General features: G+C 42.9%; 1 protein-coding gene across 3 annotated transcripts in view; it reads right to left on the reverse strand.

Moving 5' to 3' along the window:
• The window catches only part of sulf2a (sulfatase 2a), a 34,735-nt gene extending 16,409 nt beyond the window's left edge, over positions 1-18,326 (reverse strand). For 2 of the 3 annotated variants that reach the window (XM_030730382.1, XM_030730380.1), the window contains exons 1-2: positions 18,202-18,326; positions 9,546-9,611 (exon numbers count right to left, since the gene is read on the reverse strand). The gene's annotated coding sequence lies outside the window, so the exon portion shown is untranslated. The remainder of the gene's footprint in view (positions 1-9,545; positions 9,612-18,201) is intronic. The other variant, XM_030730381.1, reaches the window with a different exon arrangement.
• Between the last annotated feature and the right edge of the window lie 5,499 nt (positions 18,327-23,825).

Below are 23,825 nucleotides of genomic sequence, written 5' to 3' on the forward strand. Positions count from 1 at the left end.
TCACTGAGAAGATTTAATTTAGATTTCCCTCAGGTTCCGATAAGCCCGGCACACTGCAGACATTTTAAGATGACAGTCAGAACCTGCACAGCAATTTTCTGTTTGAATACGCAGACACAAAAGAGCAGTGGTTACACTTTAAAAGTGAGAAAATGAGATTTCTGCTGCGATAAAGTGGCCCAAGTGTGAAATATTTCTTTCTGCACTTACTGTTAAAGTGTTTGTCTCAAACGTTTGTGTTTCTTCTCTTGTTTACACATAATATTCTACCCTAACCTTTAAGGCCATGTGTAATGTGCTGCCCGAATGGTGAAATATGAATGTGTGTAATTTTAGCACTTAACACATCATTAATCCTGCAGTGAGTCTGTTGCTCTGAGGAACGGGGTAAAGTGGTGATGTGCTCCGTCTGGAAATTTCTCTCTCTCGTTTTCTGTCTCACACACACACACACGCACGCACACGCACGCACACACACACACACACACACACACACCATACTAAAGAATATTTTATTTTATATAGAATGCTATGCAGTACACACATCTCAGCCAAAATCCTACTTGCTACATGGAACCACAGGCGTAGGTTTGAACATGAAGGAGGCCACATTAAGCAAGAGTTCCTGGAGGTCCTCCCCAAAATTGGAGCACCACACGCATCATTTCCTGTATTCTGGTGATTTTTTTTAATGTATCTTTTTCTGCGTGTGTTTATGGTGTAAACACAGATGCAGAAAGTGATACATACATAAAGCAACACCAACATCAGACTTGAATATACTTGAATACAATGCATTGAGACTCTCAGGCATTCTGCATCACTTTCAAATAATTATTCCAGAATCTTCTCATGAATTATTCTCAACTTTTCTCATTAAAAAATGATCACTGCTGAGTAAATGCACACGGACATGATTTACACTGCTGTCCTCCATTGTATTTGCTTATTTCCAGTAAGGATGTTCCTGCCACTAATTTACTAGCTGTTAAACAAGAAGAAAAAAAAAATACCAGATTACATGACTTACAAACAGCCTTAAAGGCAAAAAAAAAACAAAAACAAAAAAACACCCAGAAAACATCCAAAACTGAGCACAATGGACAAGTTTAAACATTGGTCATTCAAAGATTGCATGTGTATTTAAACTATTAATTACACTCTTCAAAATGTTTTAACTGTAGGAGCTCTAGCAGCCTTTCTTCCACACCTTGCACACACCTGTGCAGTATGCAGCTACACAACTTAGCTAACTCAACATCATCTGTGTGGTTATATGTAGGTTTACTCTCAAATAGCCGACATGCAACGGCTCAATTTCTACACCAAAGTTCTGCAGAAGCACGCTGGTTCATGCAGCTGTCATCTGGTTACTGTCCACCGTGCTTTTCATGACTTCCCATCACAGAGAGAGAGAGAGAGAGAGCGAGGCACTGCTGTAAACGCCACAGCCAACAGGGAGACGCCATTGTACATTAATAAAACAAGAATAATAAAATTCTTTGATAGAAAATGTGTCAGTCTCATACTTTTTCCTTCTGACTCCCTCATGGTTACCAACCTGCCTGTGCATACACAGTGTGAGAGGAGATGCTCGGTAGCTGCTAACTGAGATAACAACACTGTGTGTGTGTCAGAGATAATTATGTTTACCACACAACTTTCAGTGGTTGTATAAATGCATAATTCAGATTTGGGGAACTATTGCTGAAGAAAAAAATAAAAGCCCCATCTGTGTTGGAGGTGCTCATAAATTCTCATTTTGCAGTAAATATTGGGGGACGATGTGTCCCCTGCTTCCCTTGTTTTTCTGCCTCTCTTCGGAAATCTATACCTATGTAAGTGAGGCCTTATCGGTAACCTCATGCTCATGCTGCGTTACAAAACCTCATGGAAAGTCTTCGTAGCAGTGAGTAGAACTTGCTTTCAGAAGGAGACGTCCAACAGTTATCTCTGGTTGCCATGCTGTGAAGTTTCAATTTTGGCCCTAAGTAAAAGTTACATAAACGTAGGATAACAAACAAAGAAGGTGATAAATTATAAATGCAAAAAAAAAAACCTACATACTGAGAAACTGCCCTCAGTAGTCATTCTCTGGTAGTCACGCTGTTCTCTGGAAGACTTCCTCACAAAGCTAAAGCACCCAGACACAAGGGAAAAAAAAAAAAATCTCCATCTCCCTACCTCCATAATCCACAGAGCCCATTATCTTTTAAATGGTTTCAGTGCGTGAGGGAGAAAGTGATGGGAAGGTGGGTGAATAGTTTGCTGGAAAAAATAAGAGGGTGGGGAAAAGAGAGAGAGAGAGAGAGAACGATGAAGGAGAGAGAGGTAGAAAAAGAGACTGTATGATGGTGTCAGTTCAGACAAAAGGCCCAGTCATGATGTGTTCTTGCTGGAGAACAAAGAGCTCTGACAGACTCTGCTCTGTTGACTATAAATGTACACACAAAGTCTCACACTAACACACACACACACAAACACACACAGACAGAGCGACAGACACACAAACACACCCACACTGTGCGTATCAGACTTCAAACTTCTCTTTCCAACGAGGGGACATAAAAGGGGAAAACAACAGTTAGGCTAATTATCTCTGAATCTGGAGGAAATGAACAGAATCATATTGTTGTACTGCTCTCAAAGGCGTCACTACAGGGACATCACAGAGCTACTGTCTACCTTTTGGTCTCCTCAAGGTTTATCAGACTAAAAATCAGTGACCATATTCCCCATAATAAGTCCCCATAATTGACTGCAGCCACACCACAACTAATATCAAAACCTGCTGCAGTGAGGAGGTTTTTTTTTTTATTAACTAAATTCACTTTTCAGCTCTTAAGATGCTACTTTTTGATTCACACATGTCCACTTTGTGCTTGCTCTTTGTTTCCAGCAGCAACCGGGTGGCATGCAGGGCTAGCGTGGTGGTCTGCAGGTTTTTTGGGGGGGGCTTCAGTCAGGGACCATTTCAGGGTCACGACACTTACCCCTCCTCTCATGCACCCCTGCAGTACGCTCCATGAGAGCCCAAAGAGAACACGGAGGTGTTAGAGAAAACACAAACAGAGCCACAATTGTCCCTGACTTGGGTTCAAACCCCCCCTCCCAGCAGCCCCACCTCCAGGGACTTAAGATTGAGAGAATGAGCAACTGTCAATGGTGTTTTGCAAACACGTCGCTTTTTTTTTTTTACTTCAGATGGGTTTATTCAGATGTCTTAGGGAAAAAATCACCCTGCTTTGCAGTCTCTGAGTGTCCATGCCTTTCCTGTCCTATTCAGGTTTGTATATGGGAAAGCCATTTGTGATGCATCCGAAAGAGCGGCACAACTGCCAGCTCCTTTGCCACAGGGGTTGACAGCTGAAACAAGTGAGCAAGCTGGTGGACAGGGCAGCCCGCTGAGTGATGACTGTTTCTTATTGGCAGTTATTGACCAGCGGCAAAGCCCCCCTACAGTGTGTCACATCTTAGCTAAATGGATAACGGACAAATCAGCTGGGGGCCATTGTTCCACCAACCTAAATACCTCACTGAGACTTCAGAGCAGCCAACTGACTTCTGTATGACATTGTGTAACTGCAGCAGGAATGGCAAAAATAAATCAAACATCAACGCACAACACGGTCCGCTAAGAATTCCATAATACTGCAAAGGCTTGATGAGAGTAACACTATTTATCTGCTCAGAATATATTGCTGTGATCTCTCTAAATCCGGCTGTGTGCCTTTGGTTTGTAAGTTGCACACATGTTGGAAAAATTAGAGCTTGTTCCACGGGGCTCACAGGTTTTAAGCTGTCATCTGTTGTATTTTAATTACATGCCATTTCTCTCCTATCATCAAATTAGCAGCTGCAGTGGGGACTTCTCCTTCTCCTTATGGCCCCGACTTAATGATGATTACAGACAATATCGGTTTCAACTTTCAGTAAACGACTGCTGCCCACCCGCTGAATAAATTAAAGACAGCCCACATAAATCAATACGCTAGTAGGAAGTTACAGTTAAGCTGCTGCTGAAGTAATCACTTCTGTAGAGTCGCAATTCTTTTACTTAACTGATAAACAATGGCTCTTGACTATTCAAAGAGGCCCTACACAGCAGAGGGGTGGCCAGGATATGTGAGCATGGTGAGGACCATCTTATCTGGAGTTAAGCACACCCTCGGGACTTTGAGAGGCAACAAATGCTTCTTTACTTCTTCACTCCTCCCATTCTCTGTCCTTACCCCCCACCTTCACTAGCTGGCTTTCTCCTGGCCCTTTTGTCAGTGGATTACTGGCTGATCCCTCCCTCCCCTATCGGAACCACACAGGGGGTTAGGACTGGAGCACAGAGGGGAGACCTCCACACAATGATCTGAATTACAGAGGCTTTCTATGTATGGTCACTTATATTCCCCCCATTTGCTCTACTCAGAAATCTCCACAGAGTGCCATTCAGTGCTTATGGTTTTCCCAGCAGGAATCTTGGGCTACATGCCAAAGCCTTGATTTTTTTTTCCTTCAACACCAACAGAGTTCACACAGTGTTTCTTTTTAAGCAAACTCTTTGTTTTGTTTTTTTTTTTTGTTCAATTTAAACACAAACATGTGTGTCTGTCTGTGTAAACATCAGCTTTGGAAACACAGAAAAAAACAACTCAGAAAATACATATACACGGCAAACAAACAAGCCACGGGTGAGACCGCAGTGGTGTGTAACTCCACACTCTCTACACACACAACCTATATCACCCTTCCATACGGTGAGATAGCACAGGCTGTCTCCTCCTCTACAGGTCGGTATCCATCTCTCTCTGTCTCTTCCCCGGGAGAGCTGCCCAGACAGCCCATCTGTCTGTCCTGACCTGTGTTTGGGACCATGGGGGGAGCCTAAGTGGCCCACAAAGGGGGTCTCTGGCATGGTGCCCATCCAGTAATGACAGTTAAGCTGCCGGTGACTTGCCTAACAGCTTTGGAAGTCCCTTTGTGGTGTTACAGTATTGATATTGTATCAGGTTGCAAAGGGCTTGGCAGCCTTTTAATGAGAGCTCAGATTGATCAGGCAGTGTTGGGTCTCTCTTTACTGTGGATAATGCTTATCAGCTATCCCCTGCAGGCCTGACTTTCCTGTGATTTAAATTACTGCCTGAAAAAGACACACATACACATAAATGCACGCTTACACGTGTGAACAAATATAAGAACGTAAAAGCAGAAAGAAGGTTAATATTAAATATTCATAGTACTGTTGAACAAAAATAATTACAGCTTCTTTGGGTGGCTTTTCACAATTGATTGAACTGAATTCATCAATGTCTCCTCGTGGTTTAGATCCATATGTCTCGTTTTGTGTCCAATCAATGTGCAGTGAGAAAAAGCTGCTTGAGTGCATTTGGTCAAAGCTGATAATCTTTAAATGTGTTGCTTTATAAGTTTAATATATTTGTACTTAAATTATTCTGAGGGGAAAAAAACATTTTCTGTGGTTACAAACCAAAAGCAAGTTCTCGATCACTCGCCAAAGTTATCGCATTTAATTCTACAGTAGGGCAAAGTTAACAGGAAATTATTCAAAATTGAAATTTATTTCTAAAACAAAAACTCTTTTATTTATTTCATGTGTATTAATAAAAAAAAAAATCCCACAGAATTATTATGACACTAATTATTCCCAGAGAACAGACTGTTTTCAAAGCACCTCCACAAACAAAGTGCTTTTTCTTCAATTTCTAACAAACAACAATTAAAAAAATACAAAACAAAAACAGCAGGAACATAAATTTTAAGGTAAAATCAGATTTTAAACATTTATTTTGACACACATGGTGGCACACAGTCACACACACTTGCCTAAGCAAAGGTCAAAAAAGAGCCAGAGATGTTTAAACCACCTGCCTGTTAGCCTCTAGAATGTTACTTCCCCTTTCCATCCCTCATCCTCCTCTTTACCTGCCTCCAGAGGCTCATTTCAAGGTCAAAGAAAAGTCTGTGGGACCTGACTATCTCCTATTAGGCCTCCATTAGGCTCTTGTCAGAAAGGCAGCCAGCTGTCAGCCCCCTGTGGTGTGATCATGACCCCCACTCAGCCTCTGGACCCTCTCTTGGGATCTGCTGCAGTGAAGTAACAGAATAGGGAAGAATTGAAACCCTGCTCAGAGGACATTGTAATTCCTTCACAGCGGCCTTCCATAACTGGGCTGCCAATTGGTCACATTGAAATACGATATGGAAAAAAAAAAAAAAAAAATCAAATTCCCAATGCTGTATTTGTATGCTTGGAAAAATGTATATATTCTGATTATTCCTCTTCTAAACATGTTTAATTGCAACCTGCTGACCCTTTCTCTCGGCTTGTTTCTGTTTTACCCCTCCTTCTTCAATTAGGCCTCCATTAGCAGTGCTGAGATGGAGTTCATCAACCTCGTGTTATAAAAAGGTGTTGTGTCAGAGTGCAGAGGACAGCCCCATTTTACTAAGAGTAATTACTGCACCATCACCTAGCTCTATGACTATTGCCCCCATGCACAATTATAACTCCTCCCTATCAGCTCAGATGGAACATAAAGCACCAGGCAGGATAGGAGATATGCACAGTTTTTCAACCATGGAGCGATTAATAGGCACCTATAGCTGTTAACTGTGTATCCCACTGAGCAAAAAGGTCAATCAGATTCATGAGAAAAATGCTGTGGTTGAATGTCTGCATTTAATGAGCATCATATGGTGTTAAGATCACCGTTACCCTCTCTTGTGCAGTAGAAATAGATGGGGAGCAAATCCAATTCACGATGCGCATAAAATGGCCAGTAAATTCATAGGGTAAGCAGACAGGAGAGGGACAGGGACACTGCTTTCCTTCAAAGAGAAGGAAATATGGGAGAAATCTACTGTTTTACAGCTGTAAAAATTCAATTCAATGGTTTACACATTTGCTTAACAAGCAAATGATCCATGGTTCAAAATCCTGAGAGGAGAGACAAACCCTTTGGGGTTCCAGCAGGAAGGGCATCTGGTGTAAAAAAAAAGAAAAAGAAAAGAAAGTCAAATCAAACATGTGAAGCTACCTGCTCTGGCAACCTTTTGTGAATAAGGAAACCGCCGAAGGCAGACTTTATTCCTACACTGCAGCTCAGAGAGTGTAAGACACAAGACTTCAAACAGAACCTCCAACAGCTGTCCAGCATTTATCAGACTAGTGACATACTTGGTGTCATCATGTGTTTAGTAAGCTCCTTTTTAAACACAGCTGTGATTAATATCTATTAAAGCAATTATCTTAACGGCAGGAAACTGGGGATGGGAAAAGATGAAGAGGGGCCCTTTGTGGAACTCAGCTGAATGCGCCTTTCAGCACCATCGCCCCAGATTGCTTAAGTTAGATGAGTGGTTATGCAAGTGGGCTAAAGGGATTTTTTTCAAGTATGGACACACACACACACACCTACACACACACTTTTGTCACAGCCAGCCACTTCCTTACAAATAAAGAGCCAGCTTCAAAACTAGCTGATGGGAGCTGACGCACAGCAAAAGAATGAGCTGCCTCTGTGTCGTTATTATAAAGCTTGGCCGGAGTGCCGAGTGGTCTCAGTGTGTGTGGGGCCACAGGTTGGCACACTCACAGGAGGCTTTATTGGGGTGCCGTCCTGAGCGTCAGGCAGCATGCCCGATGTTGACAAAGCCTGGTATCGCCTGCTGTCAGCCCATTCTGTGTGCGCCCGGCGGAAAGAATCAATTAGGCCGTGCTCACAACAGAGCACTTTAATATTTGACTTTTAATCAGTGGGCAGAAGGGAGGACGGAGCATGCAAGCAAGCCGGCAAGTTTCCATCTTGCTGATGTGGAAAATGAGGGTCAGGAAAGTGCTCCAAGACCCCTGCTGTGTGTATCACATAACCTAGGGCGGATCAGAGGAACGTACGTAAGAACAAAAAAATAGCACCCACAACTGGCTAATCCAACGCGATTAGGGAAAATATCCTATTGTCACTCAGAAGATATCAAAAGTACCTTACGCAACCACCTGCAAGGACTAGTGGAGATATATCAAAAAACTCTGTTCATAAACAGCCAGAGCTCTGTGGAAGGGACACTGCTTTAAGAGGGGAAAGCTGAATTGATGAGGTCTTCATTCAGCGCATGAACTGTACCTTTGAAGAGTTTTTCTTGAAGACTTTTGGTTTTTATCCCACACTGCCGAAGGCTCCCTCTACCAGCAAGAAGAGGGGGAAAAAAGAGAGAGGTGAATGCTGTCCTCACACTGGGGTTTTGAAGTGGAGATCAGTCCTCAAACAGAATATTTTACCAAAGGCACATCATTCACCTGTCTGCTCTCACTAGTGTCACAGAAACATGATGCTACATCAGAGCTGAGCTGCCTTAAATTGTCTGTCAATACAAGTTTCAGAGTGAGGCATGTTTTCTTCACAAACAAAACAGTAAACTATCACATCCATATTAGGAGCTCTTTGTAGCCAGTTGTTTGTTAATCAGAAAGGAGAGCTGTCCTGGATACTGATGTTTTTCGCAAGTGGTAATGAGACAGCTGTACACAGCTGTGCAAATAATATGCCCACATGTGCTGAGAGCAGTTCTGCAGCTATCCAACTGTTCACACAGGATGACTCTGATCATAGCAGCAGCACAACTATGTTACTGGTAATAAGCCAACAGGATGGGGCGACACTGTGATGCTTCTAACAACTAATTTAAAGCATAAATGCCCGGTGCTATCATCGCTTGTTTAGATAATACATGAATCTAACTGAAAGCCACAGGGGGGGGGTGAAGGTGATTTTTCAGCTTTTTAATAATTCTGAGCTTTGTAACCAGCTCATTAGCCTCCCCTCACCCAGCACTGCAGCTTTCATTTCACTCTCTTTTTTTTTTTTTTCTATTCATAACTGCCATTTGGACCGATGGTCACTGACGGTGCATCTGCTGTGGCCACAACACAACCGAAACACCCACAGATCTCTTTCATCACGATTTCCATCTCTGCAGAAGCAATAACAACCATCCCTTTATTTGTGCAGAGCCAAGCTGCAATCACTGGCATGCAGATCAAGTGATCTGATGTGATTTTGGGGACTGAGTGAAGCAATGTGATGCACGAGTCGACTTTGCAGGAGATGATTTTATCCCCCTTGTAGTAAATAAAGTGATGACACTAACAGTAGCCTGCTGTTTCCTCCGGGATCCGCAGAATCCATGGTAACGGGAACAATAATCAGTACCTGACTTATTTCTGAAGATGGAGGAGCGATGCCCAAAGTAGAAAAACAGATAATCAGAAAGGACTGCATTGGAGGAAGTGAATCTTGTACAGTTAAGGACTGTGATTACATGATTTGGTTTCATGAAGGAACATAAAGACACAACTGTGCATGTATTGATCCATATCTGTGCATTAATGCATACAAACACATATAAAAACATTAAAGCAAAAATGCAGAAACCCCTGCTAGCTATGGAAACAAGAGAAAAACTCCATCCACACAGGCATGTTAACAGATGATGCAGATGGAAAATTCACTTTAAGAGGTGAACCTCCTTACCTTCTTTTCTAAACAAGCTGCCAAAGATGTTCTCTCCCACAGAAATCAGCCTCTTACTGCCAAATTCTGTAAGCAAACACAAAGTCCAGAGTGGGTGAATACTTGGAACATATGTTACTTCAATTTAGAAGCCCAAACAAAGGCAGACTGCTCTGTAACTTTGCCAGTGTGGCATTTTTTTTAAATAAAATTTTTAAAATGCTTCTTCCCAGCCCGTTTTGTCTCTGTGCTCATAAAAGATGCCATCAAGTATTCTGTCCAGATGCCGCTCCCAAACAGCCACCTTCTTTCACACATATCTCAGTGATTGAGAACATCTGTTGTGCACAACACTGTGGCCAAATGTGGAATCTGGAGATATTTATCCATGTCATATCAGTCCACATGGTATTCAAATAAGTTAAAGTCAACATATGATGGATGTCGTGACGCCTGAGGAAGCGGTTAATAGTTCAGGAGGTGGTTTAATTAGATCTGTACCAGCATATAAATGATCTGATTTTTAACATAATTACCTCTCACCCTCGAGGACATTTTTAGCAGTAGTGATAATCCGTTTGCATTTATAACACTATGAAACCGCTGCTAACTTTCAGTCAGGCAAACAATGAAATCTTTATAGCAGGTGTCAAAAGCAGCGGAGCTACAGAAAATAGCTGTTTTCACCCTCCTCTTTCCATCAAGCTGCCATCTAACACTATCTACATCTCTCCAAGTGTCGCTAGCTGTGATCTTGTAGGCTGCAAGGCCTTGTTTTGTGTCTGTCTGTGAAGACGTGCTGACAGGAATGGAGCCGTCTGATCCCTGTTCTGATTGGACAGGTGTCAGTGTCCAGCATGTAAACATCTGAGGCGAGCCAAAACCAGCTTCGACATCTCCATAACACCCCGTGAAATCTTTGGTGAAGTGTTTTGCGCACACACACACACACACGCACGCACGCACACATGTACGCAGTTGTTTGGTATGTGAAGCATAGCTAAGAATATGCTGGAGAACCTTATAAGCCCACTGTCATCTCACTGCCAAGGCACGTCTCTGACCCCAGCTGCTCTCTGCCCGAGCCAGCACCGCAAGCCACTCATGGGCATCAAAGAGAGGTGAGTCTGTACACCTGTGCCTGTTTATGTGTCCGTCTGAAAATGTGTAGGATAGCCATACACATAACTTGAAAAGGCATTTAAAGCTAAGAATCTCAGCGATGTGACAACAAGACAAAACATCAAACATTATTTATTTTGACAGGATTTTATGTGGCGAAAAATGATATCCATATAAACCCGCGGCACTCGGCAGACGCAGCAGGCTGCAAATGGCAAAAGTGATTTTCCTTCTTTTTCTCTCCCTGAAATAAAGGAGTGACAGATTTAATAAAAAATAAGCAGAGAGGGGGAGGATGGAAGGAGGGGATTGGAACAGGCCAAGGGTGACAAGGAAGTACGACAAGCGTGGCAACTGAGAGAAAATGTGACACCTGGCCTTGTCCTTGATGTGAATAAGAGAATGATACATCAAAATGTGACAGGGCAGAAAGATGGCTATTACCCAGGCAATGGCAGGATGAAGAGGAAGAAGAGAAAGTGACTATTTTTATCAGTGGAGTAAAAATACACCAGGGGTAATATATTAATATTCCTTTCTATGAAGAGTGTTTTATTAGTTGCATTAATCTCAGGTTCTTGCCAGTTTTACACCAAAACAGTGAAGACATTTTGAAGCAATAGGATCAAACATTAACAATTATAAGCAATGACGTGACTTCATCCTCCAGACAAGCTGGAATGAGCCGTCTATTTAGGTTGATCCTGATGATGTTTGACTCTAAGGGTAAATGAACGGAAGCTTGAGGCCATGCTTTCTTTGATTAGCTGCATTCTTCCCATTGGAGAGGGGACTGATTGATGTCAGTGGTCTGGAACTCCAGCTCTGGCTCTATTGATCCCTTATCCCCACTCCTGTCTCCTTCCCAATTAAGAGTCCACAAATCCACCACTCCTAATGAATACCACCTTCCTGCCAACATCTTAATGTTGCATTCACAGTGCTGTCTCTGGTGCTTTCTCAGTTCATGTCCCACTTTTGTCTCCTGCTCCTTCACTCCAATTGTGGTTAATGCTCAATCACATGAACGATAATGATGGAATTGATCTAGAGGTGTGATGAGGCAGATTTGGAGAGGATGGGAGGGGTGGGGGAGGATCAAGGTTAGTTAAGAAATCCCGCAGTTCTTTAAACAAGCCTTGGGCAGACAGTGCAAATCTTTGTACATCACTTGGAATCAATTGCTTCACCAGCAGCCAGATTTTAAGGATTAGAACGAATTGAGCTACTTTGGGATGTAGAAATCTGGGATGTGTCTGGGTGTCAGGCGAGGAAGATCAAAAGATTCATTAGATGAAAATTAGATCAAACACACTCAAAGTTGTGAGGACAGACGAGGAGGAGTGTGTAAGAATGAGAGTGGTCGACAGGAGAGAAATAGAAATCCAGACAGAGGAGCCAAAAAGCTGTCTGACTCAGAATCTATCTAATTGCGAGGTACATACTGATACAAGGAATCTGCCTGCTTGTCTGTCTCACGCCAGTGCTGTTGGCACGCCAATCTCTTGATCTGCCACCTTGGGGTGAAGCCAGAGGAAAAAAAAAACAAAAAACTGTTCTGTCACAGGTCAGTTGTGCCCCAGTGCACCCGGGCTTAAATCCATAATCCCAGTGCTTTGGTGGAGTGAGAAAATCCAATTTCAGAGATCTGTAATTCCATAAACCTTATTTGGCACAACAACGGCTGCTACACCCTGAGGGGGAGGCATGAGGGAGGGGTGAGGGTGCACAGCGAGGTGGGAAACTGCCGTTGTGACCATGCTTAAACACAGGGATGGGGAGAGGGTGAAGAACACAGAAAAAGAGATTAAGGCAGAGTTGGAGTGTAGCAAATCAGGGAAATGAAGAAGACAGAGGCACTCTGGCTCAGCTGAACTTCTGATAAGTTACCATGACCAGGTACAACATGACGAAATGGATGACACGTTAAAATTTGAAGGGGTAAAATCTGGAATGTGCCAGTCAGTATTTCCATTTGCAATCTTCAGTGCTGCTGAACTCATTGTCCCTGATTTAACAAAGACTTAAAGAACATCCGACATTTGTCACAGCTTCTGCTTTTTTCTTTCATTTTCTTTCTTCTTTTTCTGTTTTTCTTTTTTATTAATAGCTTCATTGCTTTAAAGCGCACTTCAGTCCTTGTCAAACAAGATCACACAATGCTCATTAAGCCTATCAGCACTCTGATCAGTTTAATCTATTATTTTGCAACATACTGGCGCTCAAAGTACACTGTAATCACATTTCATCTGTCTCCAACACAGCAACGTAAGACTATCTTTCCTAAACAGAGCAATCATAATACAATTATTAATCTAACAATTTTGCATCTATCTGCATTGCTTAGGTAATGGAAGATAGAAAAAAACATAATCACGTCTTGTGAACAATCCCTGATTAAAGTCCACAGGAACAAAAGAATAGACCCATCAGCTGGGGAGTGGAGATACGCACATCAGAAGCTGTTGCACAAAAGGATAAAGTGTAAACCAAGCTCAGACTAGAAACAACTATCCATTACTGTGAACGTGACATCGAAAGCCATCAAGTGCCTGGAGATGTAACATGCTAATACAAAGCTATTAGCAAAAGATCCCTAAACCCAGAGTATATGCTGCTCCCAACCGAGCATCCAATGCTTGACTTTTAAAAATCAACAGCCTGGTAGCCTCATGCATAGAAGAGGAAATGATGCCTATTTCTAAAGCGGAATTGCTGTCATGAGATTTTTTTTTTCTGTTACGCGCTCTTTTGGCTGGTTTTTAGTATTTGTGGTAATATTTAAAACTAAAAGAAAGTTCCTCCTCCTTGTTAATATAGGGATTTATACTGATATGCTGGACAATGCATGCTTTAACATTATATATGTGGCTATCTTGCAAGTGGTGTTAATTACTTATTACAGGGAGTAAATAGGCAAAATAATGGTTAATTTTGTAAGCAACCAGTAATTTATTTCATGAGTAATACAGTAATCTAACACTGGTAGCAGTCTGTTTAAAGTCAGCAAGCCATGATTAATGACAAGGACAGAGCAGGCTACAGGAAAAACTGTGAAGTCACCAAGAAAAAGTTTGTTGAAAAAAAAAAATACACACACACACACACACACGCACACACAAACAAAAAACCTTGGTGTTCAGAGGAAGAGTGGCAGTCTAAAATATTGATCGACTGTGAGGCATGTGTCACACCGACAGTGCCCAAACAGGGCAGGAGGCTTTGAGAGATGTGTTGTACAGCACATATAAATTCCACAGGAGAAAATAAAATATTTTAGTTGGTTTGGGCCAGCGTGTCCCACCATCATCTCTGCATCCTGTATACATTTAATCATAACATCAACGGGCCATTTAGTCTGCTGTTATCTGAGTGCTCTCATTGATTGTTTGCCTAAATTCAGGAGAGTGGGGCGTGTCTGTTTGTTTTGTCTTACTAATGGACATCATCTCAGCACACACCTCAGAGCGAAGCTGAGAGCAGGCAGCAGACGAGCCGCAGCCATAGAAAACAGAAACACAGGCATAGATAAGAGGAATATACATCGAGTTGATCAATTAAAAAATAAATTAAAAAAACTCTTCAATGCCATTTTGTGAAGGACGCAGGTGGAGAAAATGGAGATGGAAGTAATTATGGCAATAACTACATCTGTGCTGATATGATTTTGCTTATCAGACAGAAAAAAAGGGTGAGAAAAATGGTTTTGAACTTGAGTCAGATACGGCCTGTGTTCTGAAATCTCCCAATCACTGCTCTTAGCAACCGCAGTTAATTCTGTCATAAATTATTCACAACTGTAACAAAACTGTAGCAAAAGGCCACAGATAACCCCAGGATCTAAAAGCTGATTAGAGGAGCAGATTGTGCAGCGCGGATTTAATACAAAATTCCCAGATATAGGAGGGTTTTAGTGACATCGCTGCTGTTTGATATTGCAAGTGAGAAGGGGCCTCCAGCCGCTGTCTCTCCTGAGACAGATAGGGCAGTGAAGCCTGTACTCTGTGGCCAGCAGGGTATAATTACATTTCCCCGTGGGGGCACCTCCGCCGCAGCAGCTCAGCCATATAGAGGGAAGAGATTGAAATCTGATTGCACTCGCACACAAAAGTCAAATGGCTGTCCACACATGAACACCGGGAATCGCACGTGTACGCACAGCACACATCCATCTGATGCGACACAGGCGCACACACAGAGAAAGAACACGCACACATAGACACACCCAAATGTACTTCTGTGTGCTCCTATCAGTCCTGGACTGATAGTTCTCTATGCGCTTTTCAGAGAGGAGTGTTTGAGAGGCTTCATTCAGTGAGTCCTTGTGGCTCTCTGCCATTTTAGCTGAGGGGAGCAGAAGCACTAAGATTTACATGCTGATCTCCTGGCGCCGCCTCGGCAGGACCTGTTAACAGCAGCTTATACACACAGATGAACCGGGATTCACGCGAGCGCTACTTATTGTCTGGATAAAGAGGGTTTCTGTGATCTTTAGTGAGCAGTAAAATCTCATTCCTAGAAAACATGAAGCAATATTTTATCCAAATCTGTCAATACAAATCTTATACAGGCAACATATTCATAAAGCACAATATATATAGTAAAAGGCACAGGTAACGCCAATACATCATGACATTTGATTGTCTCTTCTAGTCTCAGGTGATGTTATGCGTTTTTTTTTTGGTTTTTCCACCCCCCCTCCTTTCTGGCTCTTTCTAGCGGGCTAAAGCTATGCTATGGTTAAACAGCTAACGGGCGAGTTTTGGCATTAATTTATCTTTCTGAAAGAAATGCTGACTCTACAGGTAGTGGCTATAGAATAATAACACTGTTTACAGCTGCGTACGCTATAAACCCCACTTTCAGTATGTCTGCCCTCACTACAAAATGGAAGGCTCGATTGTACAACCAAAACCGGAAGAGTGGCGCCTTTTGTTCTCCTCAGTATCTACTGATATCTTAGCCCTGGCAGCTGAAATGCTGGATGATGCAAGCACAACAGTAGCTGTGACAACTCTCCCTGACAATAGAAAATGAGCCCCCATTCCTCTGTCAGAGGAGACAAAAAGGAAAAAAAAAAACAAGAGGAAGGGGGCGAGAGTTAGGGACCAAAAACAAGAGCAAACCTCAGACCGCCATTCACTTGACAGAGCTTCAAACAGGGAAATCAACTGGCATTATTTCTACTATATCAGTAAGTAACAAAACCTACTCTTTTATTGGACTAATACAAGTCTGTGCTATTCACTGTTTGTAGTGTTTCTTACAGCGACACTGAGGAGGATTGCGGGGGAAGATATCTATTGTCGCTTTAATTGCAGAATGACATGCTCGGATAAACTCGCTCTTCTAACTCAAAATGTGCCTAAAATCAAGTGGACTGGAAATGGCGTAGCTGTAGATGGTGAAGGAAATATAGAGGGATAGGATGTGGAACAGGTGGAGTAAACCATAGTTCTAAGAGGGCTGAATGAAGCTAATGGCTGACATTAACTTTCTGACCCTCTAATCTAACCACACTGTGTCTAACCACAAAAGGTCAAGGCGGCAATAAAAGGAGCAGACACCGGCACTGCTGCAGTCATCCGTGGGCCCTCAGAGCCCATCCTGCGGTGTCACCTTGGCTGCTGTCACTGATATCTGCCACCTGTCACCACTTTGCCCCCATGCCCAGGGATGAGGCTGTGCTGACAATAGGTCTGTCGATAGCACTTCCTCCCCAGAGTGAAGACGGGGGAACGTGTCCTCTGTTTTCATCAACAGCTTGAGTCAACAGCCATAGCGTGCAGCATTAACATACAATCCATATTCATGCTGGTGTCTCACTTTGACACTACCCTCACTTTGCTAGTTCTCCTGCACATTTTCAAGCCATTTTTTACAAATGGCGTGTCAAGAACCCCATTTTTGCCGGGAGCCCCACATGGCCTCTTATGTATTCACAACACGGCCGCTGCAAACAACATCAACAGGTCTCAAGGTCGTCCCTCCCACTGATTGTGCCTGTGTCTTTGTGTGCATGTGGAGTTCATGTGTCTAAGAAAGAGTGTGTGAACAACTCGAGAACAAAACTGAGAGGAAAATGGCTGATGGAGTGCTCTGCATGCGTGTGTGTGCTGGTTGCGCATGAGTACAAATTTTGCACTGTGCGTGCAATCGCTACATGTCTGCAATTAAATCAGCGCAAATAGATGACTGTAATTTCACATCTCGTTACATTAGTGAGTGTGACCAAGCAATTACTGCTTAGTGTGTGCAAACATAAATATGAACAAAACATCATAGGTGTGTGCATGTGTAAGTGTACAAGCATGAAGACGCAGTCTTAAAATGCCCGGGGATTAGCTGACAGGTAGACTAAGTAGGAGCATCCTCCTTCAGTCCACTGGCATCTTAGTGAGAAAAGAGGCCAGTTGATGTGGGGGTTAGAGTTTCCATGGCAGAGTGCGTTGTGATAAATAATGAATGCTTTAAGAACAGATCTCTGAAGCTTCTTTACTTTCCATCCATTTCTCCATCTTTGCATTCGTTCATATCACTACAAAGAACACGGCATGTTCGGCTGTCTCTGTCATAAATATTGCAGCCACTAGGTCAGCGCTCACACACGCCCCTCTACTCTGTTCTTCTTAACCATCAACACTTGGTGGTGACACAGCCTTTTGACCTATAAAGATATTAACAAAACAGTGATAGTGAGTTCCTTCGGAGGGACCAGACAGACTAAACCTGTGCAGGTTTCTATTAAAGACCAGCAGCAGCTGCAGGTCTTGAAATGGCGATTCGAGAACGAAGGTTTAAATAAAGGTTTTCCCAAGGCAAAGCATTCAAACCTGGACTGGTCCTGTCTTTGGAAAAAGTTAGATTTTCACTGTTGTTTATTTTTGCTCTAATTTTAAACCCCACACAGTATTCAGAAACACTCTGGATTATATTTAGCTGAGTAAATACAAAGCAGTGAATGTTCCATTTCTCAAAACACCACATACTGTGAAATATGAGGACAAAGAGAAGTGCAGGATAAAACACCAGGGTAGACGAAAGAACTGTAAAAGCTGCACTGACTTGTTTCAGTAAATAAAGTAGATTCTTACAGATTTTCAGCACAGCTGCTGTCAGAGCTAGTTTTCAGTGGCATACTATAAGACATGCAGAAACATGAAAACACAATCACTTAAAAACCAAATGAAGACGCGGCACTTGGCAACGTCCAGCCTCAAAACTACCAACTTGTTCCACTGTGTAAACGGCAGCTTATCCCCTGACTGCTCTGATTCAAAGCCAGATACTCCAGCGCATCCGATGAACAGTCTCATCTCTCTAACTATAATAAGCAGTGCTGTTAGAGACTCCACGCATAAATCTCAGAGCCGAACAGAATGGATAAAAGCATTCAAGTGTAAACTAGGGCAAAGCTCCAGCACTGTACCTTCTAGATACGCTACTCTGATACCAAGTCCTGTGGAGGAACAAGCAATCACACACTGAGGGACACACATGCTGTCCTGTCATCTATGACAAATGCACGCACATGCACAAACACAAATGCACACACCTGTTTGGCCAGTCCAGTATCATCCAGTCTCGTCTGGTCCGTTCAGATCCGGTCCGCTGTACTGGCAGAGTGAGGAGCTCGTCTCACCCCCCACACAGCCCGGTGCAGACAGCTCACTGTTATAGATGCACTGACAAGTGAAAGGAGGGAGGCGTGGTTTCACATGAGATAAATAAAAGAGGGAGGGAAAGAGGGAGGAGAGAGGCTCCTTCAATCTACAATTCAATTTCACCCTCGCTCCCTTTCTCAGCAGCATTTTTGTCCACTTCTTCCTTTTGAATATTGTTGCTGTTATTCGAGCATGTCTTTCCCATCTTCCTACCTGACTGTTACCCATTAGTTTTAGCTTTTCTTCTGCTGTGTTCCTTCCTGTTGGCTCTCATTCATAGGGCAGTAACGTTTGCGAGCGTGTGTGTGTGTGTGTGTGTGTGCGTGCGTGTTGTGTGTGTGTGAGTGAGAGTGCGCGCACAAGCAAGACAGTGAACCAGGGCAGCTTTGGCCATCTGTTGGAGCCTGGGAGCTTCACCTATTCACAGGCTCATAAAGGCAGAGGCACACAGAGGAAAAAGAGAGAAAAGAATGGGAGGGAACAGAGGATCAATCTTAGTGCCGCAGGGTTGAGGAGGAAAAGGCACAGACTGGCACACACACACCATATCTATCAGACTGGCACCTCTGAGGAGAGCTGGCGTGGGCACGCCTGCTCACTGGGTCGGAGCAGCACAGGGGATTTGGCTCACAGTGCATGGGCATGCAGATAGAAAAGAAACACACACCAAAAATCAGTTTATGCACAAGCACACAGAAGGCATACATGGGAGAGTTCACACCCTCACAAATCCACCAAACTGATTTTCTTTTTGACAAAAACAAACAGGATCTCTCAAAATGAATAATCCGACAAGCTCGCAGAGACAAGGGGATGGAGGACAGGGGACAATTCTAGCAACTCGCATGCGAAGCCTGCCCTGAGTCCTTCCATCACAGAAGAGCTAAAGCAGGCATTTTCCTGCTCAGTTTAAGCCTGATATTTCTCCTGAGTCCCAGTGTCACTTCCTATCCCTGACCAGGAAAGAGAGGTGCAGTGGAGGGTGGCAGAGGGTGGAGGCATTCATCATTGTCTCCACCAGCTATCCCATGATGGATGCGCCTGTTTATCCCTCTCTGCAGGTTATTTAGATGCAGTCACAGCCAGAAAGATTAGTGATGGAAAACCTCCACACCTCTTTTCCTCCCCTCCCAAACCATCTAATCAATAATATGCTTATCAATTATCTACATTTTGAGGTATTTCTCCATGGAAATTTTAAGCAGTGAGAGAAAGAGAGATTAATTGTCCACCCCCTCCTAGTGTTTTCAATTACATCGTCTGCAATGGATCATCTATCTGTCACTTTGTCATACGATGCTATTTGTGTCACTACATAGAGATGAAACCGTGCTGTTCTGAAAAAAAAAAAAAAAAAAATCAAATGGTATTTTTCTGGCCATGACTGTTCTTTTGGAGATGCAGAACAAACAGTTTTGAGCAAGGGATTTGCATGGCATTTGAGGATAAAGAAAAATTATATTTCCTGCTTCAACGTAAGATTCATTCAACACTAATCCTGATTTTTAAAAAAAACACATTCAAATGCATTGTCACACGAGCCAATTGGAGCCATAAGCCCTTTGTAAAAATGGATTAGGCTGTTCTAATATTTTTCATAATAATCGGAAAACAAAATATACTTCTGTAAAATAATTTATTGCTCCAATATATGCATATAAGACTAAGCTTTGCTTCCATAAAGGAGCCAACTAGCTGTTCTTACATGCTGGATTACAAACAATGCCCCGGAGACAGCCATGTTTTTCCTGAACAGTGCCGACATGCCAACACAGCAGCCCAGTGACACCACTTTAGCACATGGTTAATTGATGCCCACTCTCTGCCTCTGTTGCTTCCTCTCACGCACTCTTAAGCTGTGTCATCCCACCAACTTAGAATTTAATGCAAATCAAGACATATATAATCCATGAATACGGTGGATAATGTGCATGAACAGGGCAAATTCTCTACCTAAACAACGGTGGCATCTTTCAGCCCCAACGAATTCTAGGAAATTCCCACAGAAGGCACAAAAGCAAATAGACAGAAATGAAAAGACAAGAATAAGATGCAGAGAAAGACTAAAAATGTCTTTATGCTGACAGAGAGAAAATTCAGCACTTTAAAACCACAGGAAGGTTCCAGGCAGTAGGGAACACATTTTACATTTCTGTTTTCTGCTTCATTGGACACAAAGTGGGAAAGGCCTTGTGCACAACCTGGGCATGATAATGTGGGGTAGGTGCATAAATAAAAATGAATGATTTCTGCTCTGACAGAACAGAAAGACAGCTATGTTCTATCATGCTGAGATCTTGTCCTTGGCTGCGAGTGTGCCTTTACAAATGAGTTTGATCCTTTTCTGCACCGTGTGTACAAGGTTGATAAAAATATCCCCTGTCAGCTGGCTGCATGACGAGGGGAGGACTCGGTGCAAATGAGGAAGACCCTCTTACTGTCCTCTCTTCACCAGCACTCTCTGCTTTTAAGAGCTCTACGCCCATTATTTTCTTGGTAAGGGCCACTCGGTTCAAGGCTGACTTCTCTTCACCACCACCAGGACCCTTGCCTCAGTACATTTTATGAATCCCTGGTTGATCTTTGTGTGTGTGTGTGTGTGTGTGTGTGTGTGTGTGTGTGTGTGTGTGAGAGAGAGAGAGAGAGAGAGAGTCTGTGCCTGTACAAGTGGGTCCTGTGCATTGACACAGCTCTACATCACCATGGATACATTACGATGAGAAACAGAGAAGACAGCAAGAAAAAGAAGAGAAGAACCCAGAAGCTGACAATGTGGGGACTTAAGAATACAAGATTGACAGAACTGAGGATAAGAGAAGTCTTATAAAAGAGTTCTCCTGAAAATACCACGACGACTGCTGCAGTTACAATAGGAAACCTCTGAACACATGGCTTCAGTGGTAGGCATCCAAATTATACCCAGCCTAGCCTGCCCACTCAGCTTGTATAGGCTGAAACATATATATGTCTCCACTGTGCGTTAAAATAGAAAACCTAGAAAGAAACAACATGCACGCACATCATCATCAAGCATATGTATGACCAGAGGTGAACTCTCTGAACTAACTACAAATACAAACAGTGGACAGAGGTACATTCTGCAGCTGTGCTCATTGTTCCTGAACGGTTCCTCCACGCGTGTTTCTGTGGCACAGAAGGTCGTCACAATGCCAGCACAGATCAGCTGACTCTGACATCATTACATCCCTGCACTACATCCCTCCATGCCACACATCGCCCTATCGTGTCAAATGTAATTTCCTCTTATTTATGTCATCCCTCCTGTCACTGCCACATCACACGCTCCCACTGAAAATATATAAATAGTTCATAAGTCTGTTATGACTGGCCATTGTTTTCCAGCACTGAGTTCCATGCCCTGAGGTGATGTTATAATTCATTTATGAGTGTCCCACAATTCTGAATGGTACAATTAAAAAGAACAGAGGCTTCAGCAAAGTGCTCACTGCAGATTTTACATTTAATTGCTAAGCGTTATTTTTCAAGCTAAAGAAAGTCTGAATAAGACTGACTAAAAGCTTTGTAATGAAATATAAAATCTACAACAGAACGACTGCGAGAAAGCCTTTGTCCCCCTTTATTATACATGGACTACTGATTTCATTCCAGTTTTTAGTTCGTACACAGAACTCTCAAAACAACGAGGACAAGTAACAGCTAACACAGATCCAGATACAAAGCTAAGAAATGAAGGCCAAGATGGTGTCCTGGTTGAACAACTATCAAGACATCTCGATTATCCAGGGAGACATCTTTGTCTGACAGTTTGGAATATTTTGGAAAAGACTGTATTTATATACATTTAGAAATGTAGTTCATAAGTGGTAGCATGAAAGACATCCCACACTTCTATCATTCTTGTTAGTAAAAAAACAGTACACTCCATTGATTTGTAGTATATCTGCCAAAAAACAGTGTGCTAGCAACATTACTACATGGTGTACTACTATATAGTAATTAGGACTCGGACGCCCTGCCAGGCTCGTTAACTGAGCCCATGTTATGTGATCATCAGCCAGCAGGGGGAGGCGAACTCAGGTCTGCCTGGAATATACACTGTGCACCAGAGTATAAAAGAGCCTCAATGTATTACTTGTAGGTGGGAAAGACAACTGCGCTGAATAAAAAGGTGAAAATGGTGAAGGTGGTGAAACTGAATCCCCACTTTTCTGTGCTTCTGTTTCGTCGTGTATTTTGAGCTGTTGTCATCTGAGGATTCAGCAAAAGAGAAGCCAATTACATCACACAGGAAACAGAAAAAATCATGTATTTCTCTTCCTTGGTGTGATGTATTTTTACTTTATTTTTTGACTAGTTATTTGGTGTTTGTGCACGACAGGTCTAATCAGCACTGCCTTGAATTAACTAGTCTTACTTTGATTTAATTCTCTTGGCCAGTGTCACCAAAGGCAGGATTGCCAGGTATGTGGAGGAAGGCAGCTGTCCTAACACATTGCACACAGTTTGGCATCACCATTCCTGGAAGATAGAAGGTAGAAGGTTTTTAATAGCTTTTTAATAACATCTAATGTCTTTGTGCTTCCTGAATTCACTCTGGCTGTGTAATTTTTTGTGAGTGCTTGTGGTTTTTCACATGCACTAAACGTGCCCGATCTCTGTCATTCTGCATTTATATTTTAAATAAATTTTAAATAATTTTTATGAATGTATGTCACTGTGCTGATCTTTGACTGCCAAACTTCAACTGACCGTGGCACACCCGAGTGCACAGCACAACGCAGCGCCTTCATATGATACCTGTTCCTATTCAGGAAGACAGTACCATAATATGGCAGACAGGGATGACTGGTAGTGAAAGGATCCTTCAAGGGATAGGGTGGGATAGGGTGGGATCCTTCAAGGGACAGGGTGGGAGCCAAACGATGAAAGCAAATATTCCGTGGCAACCAAGGAAGGAGGCCAGCAGTGAAGATGAAGACACTGTATGATGGAGGGAACAGGCGAATAGAAAAGATGGAACTGCTCTGAAGGCCATGCAGGCGGTCTATTGGGAAGGCCGGACCACAAAAGGTGGGTGTGCTGGACACTGGAGGTCAGGATACCATTACATAGACAGATGTTCCTCAGCCAGGAGTTCAGCCAACTCTAGAGGAAGAAGAGCTGTGAAGTGACTTATGACAAATGTTAGTAGATATTTACAGATTTATGAAACTTGACATTGTTGGAACCACTCTTTCTGGTGTATGCTGTCTTGAGTCCCTCATACTCTTGGGAACAACTGTAGGTGGAATCATGCAGGAAGCTAGCCATTGCAGAGAGAGGTCCAGGTTGGAGGTTAGCAGGCCCAGTCACCAACAGACTTAGGAACTGGAGGTAACAGGTGCCTCACCAGTTAGTGGCTAGTTGCCTGAAGAAACAGAGCCAACCTAACCATCTGGATTATCTTTTGGCAGCTGGTTGTTTCAGGAACTCGATCAGTCACTGGGAAGAACTTACGAGCAGGGACAGGCCAGCAGGCTGGAAGTTGGTCCAG

This window comes from Archocentrus centrarchus, chromosome 5, assembly GCF_007364275.1.
Source record: "Archocentrus centrarchus isolate MPI-CPG fArcCen1 chromosome 5, fArcCen1, whole genome shotgun sequence".
NCBI classification, from domain to species: Eukaryota; Metazoa; Chordata; class Actinopteri; order Cichliformes; family Cichlidae; genus Archocentrus; species Archocentrus centrarchus.